The sequence below is a fragment of the Delphinapterus leucas genome, chromosome 4 (genome assembly GCF_059928025.1).
Source record: "Delphinapterus leucas isolate spDelLeu-1000000601 "Yukka" chromosome 4, BTC_Dleu_Yukka2, whole genome shotgun sequence".
Classification (NCBI taxonomy): domain Eukaryota; kingdom Metazoa; phylum Chordata; class Mammalia; order Artiodactyla; family Monodontidae; genus Delphinapterus; species Delphinapterus leucas.
The window spans coordinates 61,692,155-61,712,252 of record NC_143132.1 but is presented as its reverse complement, the minus strand read 5'-3'; the positions used below and the strand labels follow the sequence as shown (position 1 = coordinate 61,712,252).

The window sequence follows — 20,098 nt, the reverse complement described above, 5'->3', positions numbered from 1 at the left end:
CATCCCTTTCCCTTCCATTGGAATCCATCCCAAGAGCACTCCCCATAAACCATCTGCTTGATAATCTTCATCCCAGAGCCTGCTTCCCAGGGATCCCAACGTGTGACATAGCCTCATACTAATTTCTTATGCTTTGAGCCTATTTTGTCAACCACACACATTCACAGACACTCTTGGGATCAGAAACAATCAGAGATTCACAGGGAAACAGAAACTATCCGATCAAAACTGGAAGGAAACTTGGGGATCATTTCATCCAACCATTTCATTTAATAGAAAAGATTGAAGTTTAAGTAATTTGACCAAGGTCACTTTGCTAGTTAGAGGCAGAGCCAAAACCAAACCCCAGGTCTCCTGACTAGTGATCCAGTATTTTTTCTATTGCACAATGACATTGTCTAAGAAAGAGAAAAGGCCTATGTCCAAGCCTGAAGGAGAACATAGCACTCTACAGCAACTTACAAAGTCAAAGAGCAACAAAGCATTTAATAACAAACCCTCCTGCCCTAATTTTTGGCATGTTTTCAAAAACAGATACATTAATATTTTAAAATATTGCTGGTTACCTATTCTTCCTTAAGATAAGTAACCAGATACATATCTAGTCAGTGGAGGTTGTCTGGGCCAACCTCCACTTTTGATGACATATTTGGGTTGGAAGATAACCATATAAATTCAACAGGCTCTATTCTGTGATCCCATTGGGCCAGCTGTAGTACAGCTCTCTTCTGTATACTCATAATACCCTGTATGGTCTTGATTTTGTACTGACCACATTGGATTATGATTATACTTTATGGCCCTGTGTCTCCAGTAAAATATGAGTTCTTTGCAGTCAGGTGCTGTGGTTACTCACCTGGGTGCTGTCACATGATCAGTACTGAACTAACGTTTGCCAAATAATGAATAGTTGAATGAAAGTCAAAGTTGAGGTCTCCTCATCCTTTCCTCAAAATATCTTTTCCATAAAAGCATTATAGGGCCTGAGGGTCTCAAGGGAGTTCAGAGCAGAAAGGGGCTTTAAGAATTAGCTTGTGTTAATCCAATACGTTTTACGTATTAGGAAAAGAGCCCAGAAGGCTGGGGAGGTGGAAGGACTGTGACCTTATGCTATCAAAACAATCATGTTTGGGCTAAATGCTTAAAAGTAGGATCTAAAGTTTTATTAGTTGCCTAATAAATACTTCGGTCGCCTCCCCTAGGTAAGGCTTTTCAGCTCTTCTATGGTTTAACTCTCCCTGTTGAAACTTGCAAATATGGCTTTTGCCCCAACTCTCATGATAAAACTGGAGAAACTGGGCCCAAAGCTACATTCACAGGCCTCACTCTATAGAATAAGGGTCTTCAGCTATCGATTCTTCGATTCTTCTGCTTATGTGAAATGGGATGGAGCGCAGCTGGGATGCCTACCTCAAGTCTTATTAAACAGGGAGCTAATCTGATCAGAGGCTTGGCTTAACTGAGGCTGACTACATTTCCTCAGGGTTTTTGCTGTCCCAGAGGAGGAGGGGAGTCAGGATGCAGATCAGAAATATAAGTGCTTTCACTTGAGGCATGGCTAGATTTGCAATTCAATGCAGCAAGGGGAGAAAAGAAAAAGAAAGAACAGGCTACTGGGCTAAGGCTGAATGCCGTGGGGTCACTGGGTTCCTTAGTAGTATTGACTATTCAAAGGGGTAGGAGGTCGTGGATCTGGGCACAGTAAGAAGCATCAAATATATTCTCTGTCATTTCTGGAGGAGAGAGGTGACTCCTGGGGATTACATCACCAATTTGATTACCAGGAAGAGCTGGACTAGGACTCGCTGGCGCAATCCTATACACTGATTTTCTCAAACACCTCCATCTTCTATTATTGTTGTTACTGCTGTGGATTATCAAACAGGCTATCAAACCCAAGCTAGGTGGAACTGAATAGTCATATAAATATCATCAGCCTTGTTATTATTTTTGTTTTTGTAATGTTACCGGGTTCCAAAAACGTGCTTTGCATGAAAGTATTTTTTATTGGTAGCATTAATAATACACATCTGAGGAGCTCAAAAGACAGTGCCAGCACAGAATCAGCACCAGATCCCTGGCAGTAAAGATGAGAACACAGGTGGGCTTGAAATAAAGCAGAGGTCAGGTACCCCAGGGGAGTGTGAGCCCCTCAGTATTAGAAAATGAGGAACTCTGAAACTCTAAGAGGAGAGGGAAGTAGTACAGAAGCATCAAGAAGCCTACTTTTGGATTAATTTAATGTGAGAAACAATTGAAGAATGATTTTTTAATCCAAATTGTCAATTGATAAAGAATTAAGTGGCATAACTTGATTGTCTGATTATTAAACACAAGAGATGAAACATTTTCTACACCAGCCCAAACATATATCTGATCATAAAACTGAAGGGACTAATGTTAAAATCCCTCTGTGTGGGATATCCTAGAGCTGTAAGATACAGCTTAACTGTACCCACCCAATGTGGCCAAAATGGCACAGGCTACAATAATCTCACTTTACTTAGGCAGAATTTAATAACAGAAGTACCCAGAATATCCACCTAAATACCACAATGCAATTATAATAAACTTAATTATTTTAAGCTTAACATTTGAGTAAAACTTAACAGTTTTCAAAATACTTTTGTGTCCCTCTTGGCTTCCTGCAGTAACTGAGACAAGTATGATAGAGTTATTCATCTATTTTGCCATTTTATCTCTTTTCTCTTACTTTCACATTAATTAGTGGCAAAAGCTACATAGGCAAGCTGAGTACTCGTATTTGCTAATTAGCTCTACAGCATTGGCTTCATTATAACATAAAGTCCAGAATTTCATTTTAGACATGTGCTTTTGGTATCCAAGCCACATTCTGTGCACAATGGAGAGTCTGTCCACCATGACAGTTCATCCTGGGAAATGAGGACTCTCAGGACATCTGCCTCCTGTCACCATTGATCTGTTCAGGCAAATCACTGCAACTAAATACAGCCATAGAAGCCAAGGAGGACCATTAGCATTCCAGTCTAGGAGTCACAATATAACCAGCAGGTAATTCATACCATGTTGAATCAGCCAAAACAGGGCATGCTACCCCTAATCAGTGGACTTTTGCACAATCAGATGACAGTTCTTAATGCAAAGACAGGGAGGCATAAAGGGGAGAAACAAAACTGCCCTCACCCCATTTCTAGTTCATGTGCCTTTAGAGAGAACTGATTTCCAGAAAAATCAGTTTAAAGACTGATTTGGATCACTCGATATGACTCTAATTGCCTTTAGAAAGATCTCTAAAACTGTTCTGTAAGACGTCTTTCCTTGGATCTTAGCACAAGAAAAGAATAAATAAATAAAAGAGAACACTAAATATATGTCAAATATATTTAATATAGGCTCTATCTAGAAAATAGAGTTGTGGGGGCACTTTTTCTTTCTAATTATTACATGGTTCATAATGTTTCAATTCTTAAATACTATGTACTAATTTCATAATCAGAAAATATCACTAAACACCGAAGAGAGAGAGAGAGAGAGAGAAATCATATAGTTTCTAGGCCAGTGGTAGCATTTTAGAAGTAAAACTCAATGTCAGAGAAAAAATTGGGTTCATCAAAAGTTATATGGCTAGTTTTCAGCAAAACTAAGTTATCTGGTTGACCAGAGTTATTGAAGCTTTACTCAGTGTCCATGTGGTTAGAGAATGGCAGGTGACCCTAAAGACCCTTCTTGCTCTAATAACCCATGATTCTGAGAGCTGGAAGGTGCTTTGGAAATACTGTCCTCCATAGGGTGGTCATGTTATTTATTGCTTAAAATAAGGCATTTTGTGGCTGACAGGGGAGTACAGTTGATAATTATTCCTGGACACCAGGTATAAACCAGAATCCTCTAGGCATACTAGGCTGTATGATGACCTGTCCTTAATAGACAATCAATTTCCAGACCCTCACTGGGATTTCAAACTTTTAACTCTATACCCAGTTGCCAATATTTCTGAGAGTAATAGGTGACACAAAAGGAAATAAGCTTTAGCCTGTTGGAACCTTTCAAACATTTTTTAGAGACATATGAAATAAGGAAACAAAATTTAAGCAGTTCGGAGCCTTTATGTTAAATGACTAATTGGGGCCAGAATTAGAGTAAGATAATGAATGATTCTAGAATATCACCAAATGCAGTAAGGTTTGAAGAAGGAAAAACAATGGTAGGGGAAAATTCTGGGTGGAAGAGAGGATGGAGGACTGATCCATAATGAGCATACTGTCTAGTCACATGGTTCCCTCAATAGTATTTATAACAAAGTAACAAAAATAATAGTTTAGGCAACAGAATCATGGATGACATTGATAAAATATTATCAAAGTAAACATCATCCCTCACTGTGACAAGAGAAGCACTGAAACATAAGGATGCTAGGCAGAAATCACTTCCATATTTCCTGACTTGCAGGCTGTTACATTCCTAGCCATGATAATACATGTTAATGGGAGGGTGGAAGTTAAATAAACATAATTTGAGCAAGCCAATTCTCTGTGGTATGCTTTTTGTAATGGATAAAAAACTAACTGAAATGATTAGTCATTGTAGAAATAAGGCATTGATCAAGTAATAATAAGACTTAGCTTCCAAACAGCATGAAGCACTATTCAAAAGCAATCACAGATACCATGTTATCGGGTCCTCTTAGCAGCCCTGAGAGCCAGAAATTATGTTATTGTCCCAATATTATAAATGAGATGACTATGGCCCAGGGCAATTAATTAATTTGTTAATTGTTTTGCCTCCACTGAAGAAATCAGAACTAGGGCCCACATCTCCTGATCCCCTATTCACCTCATAATCCACTGTTCATTGTACTTGAATGCCTAGAAAAAGAATTGACATTGTGAAAGCTGTGGGTTTAGCGACTTCTGACCATCCATTTCGGCTGAAGTCCATTTCTTTGGTTTTCATATCCCCTAGGGATAATTCATCTCACTCAGCCCCTACACATTCACCATCTGACCTGCCATGCTCTCTGAAAATTGCAACTCTGTTTTACCTTTGGAGTAACCATATTCAATTATAGTTTCTGCCTTTGTGTTTCCTCAGCCTTTTTTCCTACACAAATTGATGGTGACAGCAGCGATACCAATTCAATTACATACCATCTTCTGGTTCCCAGTAATGATTCTGGGTAGGTCAACAGGGACTCACTAGGAACAAGAATGACCATGAATTAAAAGGAAAGAATAAGCAGTGAAAACCAAATTAGAAACCCATTTTCACTTACTGGGAAAATTTAAGCCAACTTCTCTCATAGAATAAGCAAAATAAATTATGGAAAGAGTAGGTTGGCCAATTTACAAAAGAGGATTTCTAGAAAGGATTAGAAAGCTTTACAATTATATTGCCTAGGTGAGCAAAACCTGAGTGGCACAAAATAAAATAATATCCTATCAAAGAATTCGGGATTGTTAACAAACATGTCATAGAAGGGTCAATTATTTTTGGCACTTCCATTCATACAAAACATATTTCCATATTGAGCTCTCACCACGTAGTAGGCTGTTCTAGACTAGAGTAGAGAGACTGCCGAGAACAAAATAGCAAAGTCCCTGCCCTGATGGTGGTTACTTTCCAGTGAGGAAGACAGATGGGTCATGCAGGTGTTACGAAGAGTGAAAGAAGGTAAAGAGACTGATGGTCACGTGATAGAGAAATGCTATTTAGGTAGAGGGGACAAGGAGGGCCTCTCTAAGGAGGTGACATTTGAAAAATGAATAAATTGAGGCACACACATGTAACACACACTACCAGATTCATGGAGGGCTAGATGGTAATTACATTTAATTGTTTAACCTTTGTGTATATGTTTAGTAGCCCAGACTTTCAAGGTTGCTATTTTTATAAGTCATCTACCCTGGAAATGACAGTAAGAGGCCAAGCAAATAATTGCTGTCTCTCAAACGCTAAACTGAATCCTCTACAAAATGAAGCCAGTTTACCAAATCAAGTGATGAGTGATTCTTTTTCTTTTGCTTCTATGACAATCCTTTAGAAACCAAGTCTTAAACAGTCATCCTCTTTCTCTTGCTCTATTGCCTGTTACCTGACTGTCCATTCTTGGTCAGCTATTTATTTTTTCTATGCTTAGACTATTTTTGTGGACTTTTATATTGTTTTATATGGGGGAAAAAGCCTAACAATCAATAAGTTATTCCTTTTTCTTTAAATCAGAGTTTTGATTTGCACATAATAAACCAGTGTGTACTTCCAGTTTAAGTCAATTCAACAAATATTTGTCATCTAAATATTAGCAAGATAATGTGTTCAGCACAAAATGGGAGAAAAAGATGAGTAAAACACAGTTTAGCTCTTAGACAACATACTATGTGGATAGTAGATAAGTGTACAAATAACTATAATATGAGGAAGAATTGAATTTCTTTCTCAAAGAATAAAATCTCTTAAAGTTGTGAGAAGTTAGATGAGGAAAATAAATGATTTCAAGAAGGAGGAATGATTTGAGATGAGTCTTAAAAGAGAGGTAGGATTTCAAATTATAAAAGGAGAACCAGAAGGCATTTCAGACCAAAGGTACATTAAAAATGTGCAAATGAAGGCAAAAAGAGGTAAGTCATGCTTGGAGAAGGGCAGATACTCCAGATTGGTTGAAATGTAGGTCATTAGGAGTCAAGCAGTGATAAATAAGTTAGATGGTGTCAAATAGGCCAGGACAACATTATGAAGAACATGGAATGCTGGAAAGCAATGGGAGCCCCCAAAGTGCTTTGGATTGGAAAATGTCACTAAGTATATCTAGTACAGATGGGGAAGGTAGACATAAGATGGGAGACTGGCTAGGAATGTACTTCTAAGGTACAGAGAAGAGGTAATGAACGTCTGAAGTAGAGTGATGGTACTAGGAACAATAATTTCTGAAGAGAAACACAAACTTGTGATGGTATCCTTAATGGGTCTTGGCAACTAATTAGATGTGAGGCAAGATAGAGAAAAATGTAAAGATTATTCTTAATAATAATGGCACCTTTGGGGGGGTGTTATTAAGAAGAGCAAATTAAGAGTTCTGTTTTATACATATTAAGGTATTACTAGGACATGCAGGTGGAGATGAGTAGGTAGAAATCTGGGATTGGGACTTGGGGGAGATTTGGTAGAAGAAATCACTTCAAACGTGAGAATTGTGGCCAGGGGAGGGAATCAAAACATTGGGGAAATAACTGTAGAAAGAAAAGGGCAGAAAGCAGGGGTCTTATCTTAGGGGGACATTTTATTTGTTAGGAGAAGCAGGAAAAAGAACAGAAAAGGTAAGAAATAAGGAGCAGTAAGAGGTAGGATAGCAACTTACTTATGGAAACCAAGGGAGGTGACAGTTTCAAGAAGAAAGGTGTAGTCAGTAGTACCAGATGTAACCTTGAGACCAAGGAGGCCTAGAACTAAGAAAAGACCATGGGACTTGCTACTTAGCGATGGAGGAAAGCTTGTTCAGAGTAGGGCAGGTATAAGCACATGTGTACACAGAGGAAAAGGACCTAGAGAGCTTATGTAAAAAGCGAAAGCAGGGTAAGAATTCTTAATACAGCACCAGAGAAAAGGAATAAACTAACATATATTCTGTGCCCACTTGGTCCCAATACTGTGCAAGATACCTTTATGTTTTATTATTTAGTTCTCACATCAACTATGAGAAAGATGTTATTATTATTTTCTACTAAAGATGAAAATCTAAAAGGTGGAAGGAGGTTAAATAAGTTGCTCCAGGACATATATCTACATCCACAATAGGCCTGAAATTCTAGCTCTTGTGAGGCGAGGGCCAAAGGCCATGCTTTCTCCATGACACCATCTTGAGGCAGGAGGCCTAGGACTAGGTTCAATGGTTCAGCAGGGAAGAAGACCAGCACCTTCTCCTCAGAAATGGAAACAAAAGAAGAGGGGAATGGTAAAGTACATACTAAAGAGGAAGTCATCTGCTATGAGTGATTGACTAAAAATAATAATAATAATAATTGGAAATGTCATGAAGTGTAGGAGATAATAGTTTCTATAATGGTAGCAGCTGTATAATTGAAACAACCTACTATAGAGTATAGGCTGGAGAAGAAGGCTTATGAGGCTAGAGCAGAGCTTGAAGAAGGAGGAGTCAAGAACCTGAAGGTCATAAGGACAAAGAGCAGGTCACAGTAATGAAAGAGAAGAAAAGGAAGGACACAAAGTTGTGATCAGAGAAGGGAATCTGGAGCTCAAGATCATGAGTGTGGGGCCATTATGAGTGAGATAACAAGCAATGAGGAACTTAAAGAAGTATGGAACCAAGGTATTTATTAATAAAGTCCCAACCACATGAATGGCTAAGTTTTACAGAGGACTAAATCACAAGAAATGTGCTAGTCAAAAAAAAATATGAATAAGTACATAAATAATAATTGTGATACACCTATTGAATTTGGAGGTGGAAGGGTTTCCATAATATGAGTAGATTTTTGTAACAAGGAAATAAAGAATGTAGGTAGCATGACCAAATAGAAGAACCTTAAAGAAGAAGATGTTATCATGGGATAGTGGACTAAAGGGACCACAAAGAAACAAGGACATACTTATCTCTTCTTCTGCTCATGAGAGACAGGGGAATTAAAAAATGGACCTGGCTTTATTGAAGAGGTTGGGAGAGGAATGGTATCTCTGAAGAAAATGGCAAATCTTGGCCAAATCTTTGAGGGAAAGTTTGAAGACTAAAGGAAATTTATCCACCATCAAAGGACAGAGGGGAAAGAACTGGTTGAGGGATGGATAAGACATAAGAAGGCCTTTTGGATGTCACCCCTGAACAGAATAGAGATGCAGGTTTTAGGGAGGAGGATTCATATGCAGGGCTAGTCCAGAACAAACATTAGAAGAGCAAAGTCAGAAAGTAGGCTAGAGCAACTTCTCAGCAATAGAAGAGGAGAAGTGCCAAGTAAATAATGATTAATGTACACAATTGTAGAACTAAATAGCCCTAGTTTTCTAATAAAAGAAGTGAAGCAACAGGGGGAGAGGAACCTGGTGTTTTACAAACCTTTCTCTCTACATGGTTTATCATACTGATAAGAATCCACCCTTTCTGCTGGGATAGGAAGGGGGATTAAGAAATCATATGAAGAGAACCACACAGCTGTTTGATGTCTCAAGTGGTTAGGTTTACAGAAACAGGCAACTGTTTAGAACCTCAGTTTAGGTCTATTTCCAAATGATGTCACTATTTTCTTCTTCACTGAGCATATCACACCTAGCATTTTATTTACATTTACTTGTTTGCTCATTATCTATCTCTCCCCCACCAACCCTCCCCCAAACACACACACACACAGACACACACACACACACAGACACACACACTAAAATGTAAGCTAATTGAGGTCAGGAACTTTGATTAATTTGCTACTGAGTCCCCAGTACCTAGAACAATATAGCAGACATTAATACTGCTTAATATATAGCAGACATTGAATAAATATTGATTGGCATTTGATTGAATGAATTAAAGTATAAATGAATACTGCCAAACAATAGCTGGTAGTAATGCAAAAATGAATAGGATCCAGCCCCTGATTAAAGGATCTCATAAAATAGAAGGAGAAATAGGTCAGCAAATATAAAATTATGGAGGTACAAAAGAGAGCATTATCAGTTCTGCTTTGGTGGGGATCATCATAGCAAACATTGCAAATTAGAGAAACTGGTCTCCCAAATTCAGTGCTCTTACCTCAGGAGAAACAAACCAGTTCATGGGAGTGAAGATAAAACCTGAAAACTTCTACTTGTTTTTTATTTATAATTTTGTGCTGGTTTTGTAATGTACATATGTAATATAAATACAATAACACAAGCATAAATTTGAATATGCAAATTAGCATACCTAAATTTGAGTTCCATGCTCTTAATTTTTGTTTCATGGGGTACACAACTAAAATGTCACCCTTGAGTTGCACATCTTGAAAGGTAACTAAAAATGTGCCTTCTAGTCAGAAGTGAGACAGAGCATTCCAGAATGAAAGTAACAGCATGGATCCATAACAAATCAAAAGGAATTCTGGGACTGTAAGACATTTCGTATGCCTGGGCATTATGATGGGCAGAGAGAAATAATAGAAAACAAGCTAGAAAGCTATTCTACTGGAAAGGGAGATGTATAAACAAAGGAACAGCAAGATGAGATTTCCATTTTAATTAGATAATTCGCATCAATGGAGGATAAATTTGAAAGGTAAAGAACTGGAGGTTTAAACACAGGAAGTATTTTAGAAATTTGAGGAAGAGATGATTAGGGTGTAAACAAGGGCCTGGTTATAAGGTATAGAGAAAAGGAAATAGATATAGAACAAATTTTGAGGTAAAATTAGCAAGTCTTGGTGATAACTAGTTACGAGTTAAAAATCACTGAAGATAAAGTTCAGAGACCTAAACAGAACAGAGACCTAAAAAATACTTATAAAGAGGTAAGTTTACTTCTCTCATACATAATAGAAGTCAATTTAGGACTGGCTCCACTCTCATCAGGGACCCTGCTCCTTCCATCTCTCTACTATGTCATCCTTGATGTAAACCTTATTTCTCACAATCAAAGCTGGCTGCTGGAGCCTGAATCATCATCTCTATGTTACAGGCAGAAGAATGGAGGAATGACAAAAATGTTTCATGCTTCCTATCTTTAGAGAAGACTTCCTAGAAGACTTCTGCCCACATTTCAGTAGCCAAAACTCAGACACATTGCTAGACCTAGTTGAAAGGTAGGCTCAGAAATGTAATCTTTATTCCAAGTGTCAGAATAAACATTTTGGGTCTTCATTAAAGAAGAGGAAAGTAGGGATAATGACCAGAGCTTCACAAATATTAATGGCCACCCTAATCACCTGGGGGTTTGCTTAAAAATGCAAACTGTGAGGAGGGGCTCAAGATTCTTCATTTCTTACAAATTCTTAGTGATTCCTTGGCTGCTGGTCTGTAAGCCATATTCTGAGTAGCAAGGTTATGCACCAGTGGTTCTCAAACATTAGTGTTCGTCAGGATCGGGGGACGTGGTGGCGGGGGGGGGAAATGTGCTAAAACAGATTTCTGGACCCCTCCCTCAGAGTGTCTGATTCAGTAGGGCCAAAGTGGGGCCTGGGAATTGGCATTTCTTAGAAGATTCCAGGGGATGCTGATGCCCCTGGTAGGTGGGACCACACAGGGAGAACAACTGCTATGACTTCTTGTTTTGATAACAGATTGGAGAGACACTGGACCACAAAGAGACATGGTATCAAGAGAGGGGGGGTGGTTTGTTGATATTTCTGCTTTCATTTTATTGTTTGTGATAGCAGTGCCATTTTATTCACACTCTCGCTGGATTAAAAACAAATGTCCACTATAAGCTGGTCTGAAATATTCTCAAGTTTTCTCCCTCTATATTTTCTCCACATTAGCCAGAATCCTAAACAGACTGAAATTCTTATTTAGCCAACCATCTGTACGTAGTTTCACAGTCTGTGAGTAAAATCAGTATGTAATACAAAGCAATTAAAATATCCTAGTGTCTCTAGCCAGAATAGTCTCCCCATCTTAAAGGGATGTTTTCTTCTTAGCTGGAAAAATCAACCTACTCCACTCAATCTCTTGTTTGTTTTCTATGTCAAAATTAGTGGGTTACCTACTGATTATCAGACCTGGCCAATTAGTCTGATCATCTCATCACATATTTGCAACTTCTCCAGCTGTGAGAGTTACTTTTTATGTTGACTCTTTCAATAAAAACTCCCCAAGCTGAGACAAATGAGTAAAGTGATAAACACCCACCAGCAACTTAACCTGAATACTTATTTAGAGCAGCACAACTGAGCCATGGGATAGAATTCAGGAAATGAATTGTGGTGCTGTATTTTGAGGCTCTGAGGAAGTCCACAGCTCCTGGCACACGTAAACAAAATTGGCGCTAATTTCAAACTGAATCTCATTACTATTGCAGGTGATATATATGAATCTATGAAAATAGATGAGATTAGGAAATGCCAAGATTTATTCATTTATGTCCTGGAGAGGTAGGAATAGGAGGAATAATTTGGCAAAGAAGTAGGATAAATAAGACAAATCCCCTTCACAAGAATGCATAATCTAACTTTGTCTATCTCTTATTCCTACGTCCTCAGAGAAAGGTTTTCTTTTCCCTCAAATAAAACTCAGAGGTGTATTTGTTTCTCCATAGTTCCCTTCTATGTTCAGAGGGCAGCAGGGTAAAAGATTTGTCAAAGAAATCTCATAGTTTCAGCTTCTTCTACATGACTTCCTGGTTTTTAATGGACATAGCGGTTACATTCCAAAGAAACCCTAAAATAGAAAGAATTTAGCCTGCTGTCTTAAGTCTTTAATGAGGGCCACTTCTCTAGGCATGGACACGTCAGGCTTTTATTTTCAAAAGAAAAGCCACCTTAGAAGCTCCATAAGAAAAGAATAGTCTTAGGACAGACTGGAAAGCTAAAAGCATCCTAAAGGTCATTGAGACCCTGCCTGCATTAACAGGGTAGTTGGCAACCACCTTGTGCCTTGTTCAAAGCCTGCCGTCTCTCCAAGGCCTCCAACCTGTCCCCTCCAGCTTGCTCTCTGATCAGTGAGATTCTCTGTGTCTTTGCATAACAGTCATGGAATCCTAACAGCTGCAAAACATACTGAAAGGGGATTAACTAGCTTGATTCCAGTTTACTGGATGAAATACATGACTCAGAATGAGAATCTCAGATTAGTACTACAGATTGTCATCCCAGATGCTAGGAAATTCAGACACCTATGTAATGCCTCTTGGAAAAGTATCATTTCCTCAAAGCTGCAGGAAAGAATAAATAAACAATGAAGTGCTCAGAATTCCTCAATGGAGTTGTTCAGTTTCAGCCACATGAGTTCCAAGGACAATTACAAGGACCAAATCCATTCAGTGATATAATGACTCAATTTTCTACAGAATACATCTAAGACCAATATAGGAAGAGACTGGATATGGACAAAAGAAAAAAAAAAACCCACAAGATAATTTGCTAAATTAACTGATTAAACACAGAAACCACAGCTGGTTTCTAGTCATCTGGATGAGTTTGTGCATGGCTGACTCAGGCAATTTGGAGTGTGGTGTAGACCTAAGGAGTGTGGGAGCAGCAACATGTTTATTTGCGCTTAAATAGAAACACAGATAGCTAGTCCAAGCAAGAACATCCTCCACAGAAAGAAACTGCAAATAACCCATCCCCTGGCTGCCAACTAGAGGCTTATTTTAGAAAGAGTAAGTAGGAACAGGCTGCATGGCCAGTCTAGGAGAATTCAGAGGTGCTCCGCCCACACACCAGGCAATCATTAGCATGTCTACTCAGTTCTCAACCATGTAACAGCTGCAAACAGACAATAGTGGGAAACTGCCACAGAGAAAGAGAAAAAAGTCCTGGAAAAGCCTGTTAATTAAGAAAAGATGGAGGGGGATTTTTTTTAGAAAGCAATGCAACTCGAACAGAGGAAAAAGTTTCATAATACAGAGTTTTGAGAGAAAATGACTCAAAGGAAAATGAATCAGTAAAATATGTTATCATTCTGCAAGGTGAAACCACAGTTACTTGTTCCTCAAGCATTCATCGAACACTTAACTAAGTACAATGCACCATGCTAAGTTCCATGAGGGGAAAAGAAATGAAATCAGACAATTTATACCCTTTGGCCAATTGGCATTTACTTGTGAGGATAAAATATGTATACCAACAACGGCTATATGCAAAATTACAAGTTTTGGTCACTTGTAAAATGGAACATGCCAGCTGTTCAGAACCGTTGCCTTATTATAAGCACATTGCCAGGTGAGCTTAAAAGGATGACAAGATGCCACCCTTGACTTTGGAAGAATAGGAATGTTAAATGTAGATTGTAGAGTCAGGTTGACTGTCTTTTTTCATTTTCCTTTTCTTAAAACCCATCAACTCAGGAAAGTCCCCCTCTATATATTGACAGCTCACTCACACCACAAACTATGTGTCATTTTCCCAGCAGACAGTTCAAGGCCGCTGTCTGGAATGGAGATATCAAGAACAATGCAAGCGCGAGAGTAGCCAAACAAGCCAGGTAAAATCAGCCCAACGCAAACAGAACCAAGGACAAAAGGCAAATGCAACTAGGACTCCTGAGGCGCTTAATGGAAAAAAAAAGTTGTTTACAAAAAAAGGGAGAGTCATTACAGAATTAAAAATCAGATGACATTTGATGAGAAAAGGAGAATAAAAACAATTTACTGATTAATCATTATTACTCTTGATCACCACCTTATGAAGCAGTTCCATTTTACAGATTAATAAACTTGCTATTGAGCAGAGATAGAAATTTGCAGAACCAGAATTCACTTATCAGCCAGTGAGCTAACCACTATGCAATCCAGATTCCTACTCTGTGGAAACTGCAAATAGATAGTGATAGCAATGGGTTCTAGACATTTCCATCCTATACCCATGTTTCTTCTCTTACTATAGGTTTTAGGTTGGGCCATGTGCATCAAGCTTCTATAGGCAAAGGATAGCACAGAATTCAAAGTGAATGGCATGTTCAGCCCACAGCAGACAGCAGACGTTGTTGTATACCACCATTTTCGACCTGCCCAACTCCGTTTTGTCTCTCTTCTGGGAGTGTCTTCCTGGAGCCTTTGTTCTTGGGTAGGCTGGAGTACATGGAGAAAAATGAAGCTTAGTTATCACAAGTAATGCCCTGATGTTCAGAGAACCAGGCTTATACCTTCGAGAACAAAGTCCCTTCTTCAGAGCTGCTTCAGTACATCTAGCCAATAGCTACCTGGCCCTTTGGTCTCTGCAGGAAAGAGTTCAGGGTCCAGGCCTCACGCAGGCCCTTAATTCAAGTGAATGGACATAAAGGAGGTTGGGAATGAGGAATGCAACATTCAGTTAGGGCAGTTAGGGCAGTTGGGCCACTGTCTATTTGCAGGTTCCAATGGCTAGCTTCAACCAGTTTTAAACAATCGAGGTTGGGGACAGAGTGAAAAACATGATGAGAAATATCCTAGTTTCTCACATTTCTTAAGACTGGCTCTGAAATGGATCTGCTTAGTGTGTGGATGTGCATAAATGCTAATTATTTGAAAGGAACAACTCCTGGAACTGAGGCTCAATTTATTATTCTGTTGTTGTTTTTAATCTCCACGCTGAGTTTGCCTTCTAACACACCCAGAGAGTGTATCCAAGCAAGAGGCTGAGAAGGAGGGCAACAATGGAGTGGAGATGTGCTTAATGCAGACTCCACTAATAAATCACGGATAGTTAAGATATAGTTTGGATGATGGGCGGCAGATGGGAAGGAGGTACGTCAAATTGCTTTGCTCATATAGATTATTGGATTAACAAGGAAGCAGCAGGCAAGTGGCAAACTGGTGTAACAAATTGCTATCATTAAAAAGAAAAAATTGAACTTATCCCAGGATGGTAATAAGGCTCTGTAGGCCATTAGCCCTTGGGAGAGGTGCTTGAAGTGGGAATATCCCTCTGAGATGTTAATACAGAGAATGCTCTCCATGTTCCTTCTCCTCCCCTCACTGTTGTACCTAAGCACATCCTGGTGAGGGGAGGGGGAAGGGAGAAATGAATTAATGAGTGGGGCTATTAGCAGGCGCATACCCCGCCCAGTCAGTGATAAGCAGAAGTATATACACCACACCGTTCTGACAACTAATACTGGTTGCAACCAATACTGCCTTCTTTATTTGCCCCCTCCATACCCTCTAACTTTTTATTTTGAAAATTTTCGAACCTACTGACAAGTTGCACTAGTAATAAAATGAGCACCTGATATTTTACAAGATTCACCAATTGTTAATATTTTGCCACATTTGCTTTGTCTTTCATTTTTCTTTTCCATTTTTGGTGAACTCTTAAGTGGTAGACATCAAAAGGCTGCAGTATGTATTTCTGAGAACAAGGTCATTCTCCTACATATTTACAATGGAATTTTCAGGAAATTTTAGCCTTGATAAGTAATATTATACAACATACAATCTATGTTCAAATTTCCCAAACTGTTCCAAAAATGTCTTTTATAGCTTTATAAAAAATCCAGGATTCAATCAAGAATTATGCATTGTTTAGTCATCATATCTGTTTAATAGTTTGTATTCTAGAACAATGCCTAGCCTTTCTTTTTAACTTTTAAGACACTGACATTTTGAAGTGTCTAGACCAGTTGTTTTGCAGACTGTTTCTCAATTTAGATTTTTCTGATTGCTTCCTCATGATTAGAATAAGGTTAAACATTTTTGGCAGGATGTATTCTTTGTAGTACATCACATCAGGAGGCATATGTTGCCAGTTTGCCAAACTTGGTGATTGTAAGTTTCATCATTTGGTTAAGGTGATGCTATCAAATTTCTCCACTGTAAATGTTGCATGTTCCCTCTGTAATTAATAAATAGTTCTGAAACTGGGTGATTATTAGATCAACATTTTATACAACAGTTTAGCATGCTTTGATGATTTTTGCTTGAATCACTTATTACAGTGGTCATTGACAGCCTTAGAAAACCATCATTTAACATTCTTTCTACATTTATGAGTTACTATTATTATTATTTTTTTTTTTTTCGTTACGCGTGCCTCTCACTGCTGTGTCCTCTCCCGCTGCGGAGCACAGGCTCCGGACGCGCAGGCTCAGCGGCCATGGCTCACGCCCCCGGCCCAGCTGCCCCGTGGCATGTGGGATCCTCCCGGACCGGGGCACGAACCCGTATCCCCTGCATCGGCAGGCGGACTCTCAACCACTGTGCCACCAGGGAAGCCCGAGTTACTATTCTTTTGTAGAAATAAATATTTCTTTTTTTTCTCCATCCACTCCCATTGTTTTTGGTACCACTATGGCCTCGCAGAGGTTTATTATAATCCATCCCTGCCATTACTTAAATTGATATTCTAGTTGTCTCATATTTGGTCAATGGAAGCCCCTTTAATCTGGCATCCATGTTTTTATTTATTTATTTATTTTTGACATTTTCCTATCAGTGTTTGAGCACTTCTTTACTTTTTTTTTTTTTTTTTGCGGTACGCGGGCCTCTCACTGTTGTGGCCTCTCCCGTTGCGGAGCACAGGCTCCGGACGCGCAGGCTCAGCGGCCATGGCTCACGGGCCCAGCTGCTCCGTGGCATGTGGGATCTTCCCGGACCGGGGCACGAACCCGTGTCCCCTGCATCGGCAGGCGGACTCTCAACCACTGTGCCACCAGCGAAGCCCACTTCTTTACTTTTTGATTCAATTCAATGCTCCTGGCTCACCTTGTACTTCATTGCCCCAGACTTAGGGTCAGTCAGTTTTCCAGGTAGTCCTGGTTCCTTTGAATGGAAAGTGGTAGTTAGAAACCAAGATCAGGGTGATAAATACATTAACTGTTACTTAAGTGTAATTGTTCTAAGCACTTTCTTTGTACCCAGCAAGAAAATATGTATTTTGATAAAGTCATGAGTTTGTACTTCCAATTCTAATCCAATACAACAGAGTTCTCCTTCCCCCTTTCCATATTTTTTTACCACTCTCCTACCATGAGAACTCTATGCCCCGCCCCAAACACCAATATATTTGCTCATTTGCTCAATTCTGCAATACACACAAAATAGCTTCAAACGATTCCACCACCAATAGTTTCTTTTCATCTTTAGAAAATATCCTACTGAAGGTGGGATGCAATCAGAGTACAGTGTTCAAAATTTACTTGAATTAATTCTGGCTTTGCTTCTTTGTGTTCATATTATCAATTTGACATACAGTTCAATTCATGTGTTTCTATTTGTATTCAATTTCTAGATTTTACTATATGCTTGATAAATTAACAATGTTTTCTGAATATGCAAAACATTAATGTGGTTTAAAAGTCAAAACTAGATTGAAAGGTAAACTTAGAAAAATATTATTCCCTGTATTATTGCTTTATTTTCACCCTTCCCCAATAGTCAACCAATTTCTTTAGTTTCTGTTTTAACAATCTTGTGTTTCCCTTTGAAGATATTTATTTGCTTATATGTCTGTGTATTCTGATTTCCTTTTCTTTGTTACAAAAATGGTAGCAGACTATTTTTACCTTGTTCTTTTCCCTTTCAGTGTATTTTGAAATTAGAAGCTTCTTTCTAAATTCCTTTGTTCTGTTTTATTCAACTTCTCAGGCAATGAAATCATATCTCAGCTCCAGGTAAAATGAGTGGTTCTTGTAAAAAGGAGTTAAGAACATGAAAGAGATATGGGTTGTGTTTAACTGACACCGGGATTTAATGTGCATGTATTTCACTTAATATATTTCTAAGTGTGGTTCAAATGGTCCCTCAAGTCAGAAGCAGGCAAGGGTGCTCATTAAAATTCTTATTCCAAAGCTCCACTCCAGATCTACCTAACCAAACTCTCTGTAGGGTATAGCTGAGGAATATTCATTTTCAAACTCCTGGGTGATTCCATAGACCTTCAGAGAAACTTAGGCTGTTATGAGAGGAATAAGTGACTGGGAAAGCCACAAACATGACTTATTGTCATGACAAAGTCTTTTCACTCAAGTGTCTAAGACCTAAGTCTGCTTTTCCTCTAAGGGCATGAAATTTTTCTTTTTAAATAAGAATTTGGTTTCTTTTGGAGTAAGGTCTGAGCCCATCTCCTTTGCTGGGGTAAGCCAGCTACGTAAACTCTGTATTATTCTTGGATCTTTGAGATGAATCAGAGAGTTGGATGGAGCACACTAGAACCACACAGAACCTTCCTCTAACCTCTAAACCTCAGGGTAGAGTTTCCAGGGAACACAGTGGCATTCCAAATGTTCAGGTTTCAATCCGTGTAACATTTTAGCCAGTGGAAACCAGGGGAAACAGGTGGGTGCTAACTTTAAGTATCTCAAAACTCTACCATTTCCATTGCTTCTCCCACCTTCCCTAGCCCTTCCATATTCTCCAGTATGGATTTGACTATGCCCATCTAAAGTTAAATGTTTTATTAAAAAATGGGATACTCTTGGGAGGAAGGTAAGGGAAATGAATCATCTATTCCATTTTGAAGCTGTGAAAACTGAGATGCAGAGAAGCAGTGTGAATGAAAGGCTAGGTGGCTGGAGCAACCTTCCAGACACTGGGGGAGCCCTTCACAACACTGTGAAGTAGGTAAACCTTGTCTTTAATCACTCACTTTTAATAGTCAGTGTTTATCAGTTACCTACTATAAGCCAAGGACTTTGCTCCATGCTTTTCCTACTTTAGCTCATTACTTTTTATACCACATTTATGAAGCAGATACTATCACCATCTGTCTCTTACAGGTGAATACACTGCAACTTAAAGATGGTGTTACTTGTCCAATTCTCATAGCAAAGCAAGAGCTAAATCTATGTTGCTCTAACCAGAACCCAAGTCCTTAACTGCTACATAACTGAAAAGGGCTCCCAGAAACATGTTTCTTTACGATACTAACCCAGGTGCTCAGTGTCACAGCCTGTTGACTGCAGGCCTAAGGATCTCCACTTAACAGTTGACAACTTCTACCCCTCAAATTCTAAAGAGGCAGGGATTCAAGAAACTCTGTTGTGACCTTAGCCAAACTGCTGTGCTTTCCCAGGATTCAGTGTCCTCATTCTGTAAAAAGAAGAAGGAAGGATAAAAAAATTTTTAAGTACACATATATATGTATATATATGTATATATATATAGCTCTTTCACTTCTGATAGCCTATAATCCAAATACCTGATTTACATTTTCACACTATAGTTTTGCTTGCTTCCTCTTTATTGTCTTAATATTTTAATGTGCCCCTCTTTATTCCCAAAGGCATCTGAATTCCAAAAGAGGCTAATGTATTAACTCAAAGAAATGAGTCTCTAATAGAGCAAATTTCCAGACAGAGAATCCAATGAGTATTGAAACACTTGTATCCTGATTATATTTCTTCTCTTGTTCTGAGGATGGCTATGCTCAGAAAAACGCTCTCAGAGATAAGGCTGGATAAAATGGAAACCGGGCCTAGCTCCCTGAAACAGTGTTGGCAGAAATGAGGTGAGAACACAGGGCCCACAAGCCAGCTGGCATACATGGCAGAGGTCCCTCCCAGACATCAGAGA

At 38.9% G+C, this 20,098-nt stretch overlaps 1 long non-coding RNA gene across 2 annotated transcripts in view; it reads right to left on the bottom strand.

The window, feature by feature from the left end:
* Window positions 1–649: 649 nt before the first annotated feature.
* Window positions 650–20,098, bottom strand: part of LOC115802311 (uncharacterized) — a 216,011-nt gene continuing 196,562 nt past the window's right edge. Inside the window, exons 4-5 of one of the 2 annotated variants that reach the window (XR_016392905.1) lie at window positions 19,455–19,615; window positions 650–17,347 (exon numbers count right to left, since the gene is read on the bottom strand). This is a non-coding gene — a long non-coding RNA (uncharacterized LOC115802311). Of the gene's footprint in view, window positions 19,616–20,098 lie in introns of both variants that reach the window. The other variant, XR_016392904.1, reaches the window with a different exon arrangement.